Raw genomic sequence first — 6,000 nt, forward strand, 5'->3', positions numbered from 1 at the left:
TAAATCTGGGGGAAGCAAAATAGCTTCAATAAGTCTTGACTGCGAAACTACTGGGCTGCTGCATAAGCCTAAGCCCATCTGGTTCACGCATGTCTTTCCGAGAAAGAAATCTGTCATCTTTAACAGGATGATGTGGCAAGTCACTATGTAGAGTGGGCAGTAAGTGCCGAACTTGCAGTAGAAACCCCCAAAAATATATAGCATTATTACTCACAGTGATCAATGACAGTCTGGAATTTAACTCCTTTTGGCTTTGTGTTTCAGTGCTTTGCTTTGTCATCCGTGCTCCCAATTCACCTTCCAAATTAAGGCTTAATGCTCTCTCAAAGCAACTACGTTTTGTGTTAACACAGTGAAACAGTAGTTTTAAATGTTACTTTATAATTTTATATTAAATAGCTTGCCTTACGGCAGCTGGCCAGCCGCTTTTTTGCCAAATTTCAGTATGATTTCTGACCTTTCAAAGACAAATATTATGTGGTTAAAATTTTTGACCTGCTGGTAAAGACATTTAAGGGTTTAATTTCCTCTGCTGCACCATGTAACTCTACAAAGGAAATCAATCTCTTTAGTCAGCATTTCAACTGTATGTTTTTTCTTCTCCACCAGTTAATATAAAGGAGATGATTGCAATCATAACAATATGAAACTGTTACTTCATTGGTTTGATCTTCCCCATACAACTGTGATTGATTAGAGGTCAGAACATATTATATACAGTATTTTGAGAGTAGTCAGCAAAAATGGCAAGTTTAAGCTTGTTCAGGTTAGAGATTTGCAGCGTGCAGTGTGAAGTTTACTTAGCAGTAAAGATGCCTGCACAATATGATAAATTTTAACAAACTGTACTTTGGATAAAACTTTGCTGAACCAGAAAAAAAAGTGCAGAGGAAATTAGTTTACTGTTAACCAGCTGCACTGATGTAAGCTCAATACATTTCATGATGCAAATCTTTAACATCAAACAGAAACAAGAGCCAAGTACAGACTTAGAGAACAGCATGTGCGAGGCCATGCTCCTGGAGATATTCACCAGCATCTCTAGATGGAAAAGGTCAGCTGATATTTCAGGGGTTCAGATTAAAGGTCTTGATCAAAATGTTGACTGACCAGATGAACAGGATACTAGACAAGATGCAAGCATTTCCTCGTATACTGAGCAAAGCCAAATATGGTCAGTGCCATTCTGACATTATTGAGTACGAGAGATGTAAGTGTATCCTTGTCATTCCAGCCTTGTTTGACTTCTGTCAGCATTTTTAAATGAACAAGTCAGGGCATAGAAACAGCAGTAATGGATAAAATCGGTTGCCAGTCCATCTGTGTCCATTTTGTAGCAACCCTTCGCTTCCCACACAAAGTTGGACTGTAAACTATGGCTCTTTGCTTAGGGAAGGGCCATCATGTACACCTTGTTCACTAACCACCACCAAAACTTTGCCTGGTTCCCCTGTCCACTTCTTTAGGGAGGATGTTCAATGCATGACCCAATTATGACGTATAGCTCCTCAGGCCCTCCAGGGATCTGACTCTGAATAGACTTCAGAGAAAATTTGGCATTGAAGTATTGACACAAAGACATGGAATAGGCAAGGTATTAAATCAGGTATATGCAGATAGAAAGCTGATTGAAGTAAGCTCCTTATTTGTGTTTGAAGATCACATTACAGAGAAGAACAGATGATAAATTCAGTAATGTAAGTGTAGAGTTTGATGGCTCTCGGTCTGTATTTGCTGGAGTTTAGAAGAATGGGGTGGGACTTCATTGAAACATTTAAAATATTGAAAGGCCTAGATAGAGTGGACGAGGAGTGGATTCTTCCAGTAGTGGGAGAGTCTAGGACCAGAGGGCACAGCCTCAGAATACAAAGACATCCCTTTAGAGCAAATATGAGGAGGAATTTCTTTAGCCAGAGAGTGGTAAATCTGTGGTATTCATTTCTGTAGAGTGTGAAGGCCAAGACATTGGCTATACTTAAAACGAAGGATTGGTGGGTTCTTGATTAGTAAAGATGTCAAATGTTACGGGGAGAATGGGGTTGAGAGGGAAAATAAATCAGCCATGAACAAATGGCAGAGCGGATTCGATGGGTTGAATGGCCTAATTCTGCTCCAATGTCTTATGGTCTTAAATGAAAATAAGAAAAATATTCCAGTGCTGGAAATCTGAATCAAGAATGGAAATTGCTGGAAAACCTGAGCAAGCCAGCCTGTAACTGTGGACAGAGGTGTTCAATTTGTTGGTCCTTCATCTCTAACTCTTGTCTTTCCACATAAGCTGGATGATTGTTGAGCTTTTCCAACATCCTCTGACTTTGCAACAGAATCAGTGACCAGACTGGAGAGTGTGCACTTGAAGCTCTTTCTCAAACAAAAAAATTCTTGGACCACCAGACAATGGTGTGTTAGGAGTTAAAACAGCAGGTTTTGTAACTCCAGTGGTTACACCAGAAGTCTGGCAGGGGAAAACAGCTTCAAGTTGTGCCAGTGAAGGAATAACACATGTGGACCAGAGGTGATTAGATCATGCTGTCATCCCATGAAAAAAATCTGACTTATGAGAATAATGTGAAGATAGGCAGGTGTATTTCACAATTTTGTACAGTAAAATTGCTTCACGATGGACATAAAACAGAAGATTTTCTTTGAATGGTGTGGAATAATGTTATGTCGGCTACCAGATTTCAGCCAGCTAAATAGAAATGTTATATAGGAATGAGAGCAAGCCACACACAGGCTATATCACATTTACTGGATCATACAGCATGTGGCGTGTCGTATAATAAATCATTGTGCTGCACACATCACACTCACTGCACCGCTGACTCAGGACAACTGAAGTAAATATATAAAGTGCTTGAACACGTCAGCAAGTGACACAACATCAGTAGATTAAGGAAAATGGTTCATAGTTCAAATCAAAGGGCTGACTGTTGTCAACTCGATGTCAAACTGTCTTGGTGCCATTTGGACCCACATCTCACAAACAACAAAATGCTTCAATCAATTCTGTTTAAGAAGTGACTGCATTGATATTTTTCTCCAACTATAACGGCATAAAAACTACAAGTCAAACTTAAAAACATGAGAAAGTCTACAGATGCTGGAAATCCAAAGCAACATACACAAAATGGTGGAGGAACTCAGCAGGTCAGGCAGCATCTATGGAAATGAATAAACAGTCAGCGTTTCAGGCCAAGACCCTCCTTTAGGACTGAGAAGGGGGAAGATGCCAGAATAAAAAGGGGGAGAGAGGGGAAAGAGGATAGCTGGTAGGTGATAAGGGAAGCCAGGTGGGTGGGAAAGGTCAAGGGGTGGAGAAGAATCTGATAGGAGAGGAGAGTGGACCATGGGAGAAACAGAAGGAGGTGGGTCCCAGAGGTAAATAATGGGCAGGTGAGAAGAGGTGAAACAATAGAGTGGGGAATAGAGGAGTGGGGGGTGGAGGTTACCAGCAGGAGAAATCTATATTCATGCCTTCAGGTTGGAGGCTACCCAGATGGAATTTAGGGTGTTGTTCCTTTACCCTGAGGGTGGTTGAGTTTCCCAGGCATGCCACGGGAGATTGAATGATGCTGCATTCTGCACATCAATTATTTTTAGTATAATGTATTCTTTTATTTTGTAAGAAGATTGAAATACAATACATTTTGAGTGCTTTTTTTCTTAAAATGTCCTTTTAACAAGCTGTGTTTTCTCAGTTAAGTGTTCAGAATTACACCCGAGGGATGCTGGCAAAAATATTCACTAAGTACAGTATTATGTTCTGCAGGAACATTAAGCAGTACATCTGCACCCACTGGTCAATTTACAGCTACCTGCAAAGCCTTACACATCAACCGAGGAGCTGATTTTAAGTCAAGCTAATCAGGGAAGGTGCCAGAGTGCCGCCTGTTCCTTTGCCTTCCCTCTGAGTCTTGGAACAGTCCCTTATTTAGGTGGCCTCAGACTTGACTTCTGAGGGAAAACAGCCACCTGGGACCTCAACTGGCAGGAAACCCACTCTTTTCCCCCTTGGGGCTTGAATATAACAGAACAAAAATGCAGAGCATGTCAGGCAACATAGAGCCTAAAGAGGAATAGGGATTCATCCAAAACTATAAAAAAACTAAAACAATAGTAGTGAGAAATTTATTAGCATTATACAGTCTCTTGAATGTATTACATGAATGAAATTTGACAAAATCCAATTGAAGTGCATTTGAGTATTTTGTGCCTCTGTTATGCAGTTCTGTAAATTTGATCATGGTATATATTTACATGGAGGACTCTGGGTATGCTCAGTGATGCCAATCACTGTACTGAGAGTGTCTGAAGTTACTTGTGTAATGTTCCACAAGGAATGGAAATGGCACAGGCTCTGAGCACTAAGGTAGGTCTTAACCAAAGGCTTAAGGAACCTACCCCTACCGGACCACTGCTGGGATGTCTGAGACACTGGTTTCCAGTAAAGAAGCTTCTTTGTGTACCTTCCCCAATCTTGTGATCAACCTCCTGATTGCTCCCTGAGACTTCCATTGTGTTTAGTTGGAAAAATGCTGGAGTTGAGGACAGAGTCTGTAACTGCACCGGTCCAATGAAATAACGGCCACGCAACATACAGATATCCTTGAAGATTTATTTTATTTCATTCTCTCTTTCTTCAGTAGACACCGTGAAAACTACAAGAAAATAAAGGTCATAAAAGGTTTGAAACATACATCTCTCAGTCTTTTAAAGTCTCTCAAGCTAGTGTCCGCCGATAAACAGGCCCAAACATGTTATCACAACAGAGGTGTGCTGAAATCAAATAAATCACTAAAAACATATCACACTGTCCATACTCAGGCACATCAACGACATTGTACAGAATATATAAATAAGTAAAACAATTACCGTGTACGCCTCTTGGACCACGTGCAGAATGAGGTTATTTTAGGGCCACATGTCTTACTCTGCTTCCGCGTTGGTTCTGACCCATAATACCACAGTCAAGCCTTTATTATACTGTGGTCATGTGACCTGTTAAACCCTGGTCACGTGACCCATTAAACTCTGGTCCTTAAATGAAACATTACATAAAATATTTTAAGATGATAAAAATAATCATGAATTTGAGACAAAAACAGGTAAACATCTCACTGAAACCTGTCTCTGAGACAGTTACAGAGTGATTAGAGCTGACTAGGAGGGAGAGGTAAAGTGATGGTGAATCGGAGGCCGGGATATTGTCCTTGTGGACTGAGCAAGAGTTGTTCTGCTGACTGATCCCTCAGTCTGACCTTGGTCGAGGAAGCCACCCTGTGAACAGTGAAGACTGTATTGCATTGGAAAAAGTGTAGGCAAATCACTGTTCCAGGTGTTTGATGAGAGAAGAGGTAAAGGAGCAGGGTTTAATAGTTGTACAGGCAGCCAGCGGTCTAGACTATTGATCCAGAGAAATGAGCTGGAATCCCAGCACAACAGCTGGAGAAGTTATATTCAAGTAAATCTGGAATTAAATCAAGAAGCTCATCTCAATAACATTAGCAATAAAGCTGCCAGACTGTTATAAAAAACCAAATAGTAATCAGAAAAACTGCAGGTTCTGAAAATATGAAATAAATAGAGAACATGCTAGAAATACTCAGCAAAGAACTAAGGAACACTAAGGAATTAGTAATTCAGTTTGAAAACCCTTCACCACATGATTCGTTAATATCCTTCAGGAAAGTTCACTTACATACGTGTGGCTCCAGACACAACCACATGTTGAACCTTTAGAGACACAAGAGACTGCAGATGCTTGAATCTGGAGCAAGCCACAAGATGCTGGAGGAACTCAATGGGTCAGGCAGCATCTGTGGAGGGAAATAGTTGACGTTTCAGATCAAGATGGTTTGCTATGTTACATGCAGATTTATTTACATAAATAAATATATTCAAAGGTCACTACCAGGTACAGGAGATACATAGTAAAGTGGCCACTAGGTGTATTTCTGTATGTACATGGTCTTCTGCTCCTGTAGCCCATCCACTTCA

Source organism: Hypanus sabinus, chromosome 6 (genome assembly GCF_030144855.1).
Source record: "Hypanus sabinus isolate sHypSab1 chromosome 6, sHypSab1.hap1, whole genome shotgun sequence".
Taxonomy (NCBI): domain Eukaryota; kingdom Metazoa; phylum Chordata; class Chondrichthyes; order Myliobatiformes; family Dasyatidae; genus Hypanus; species Hypanus sabinus.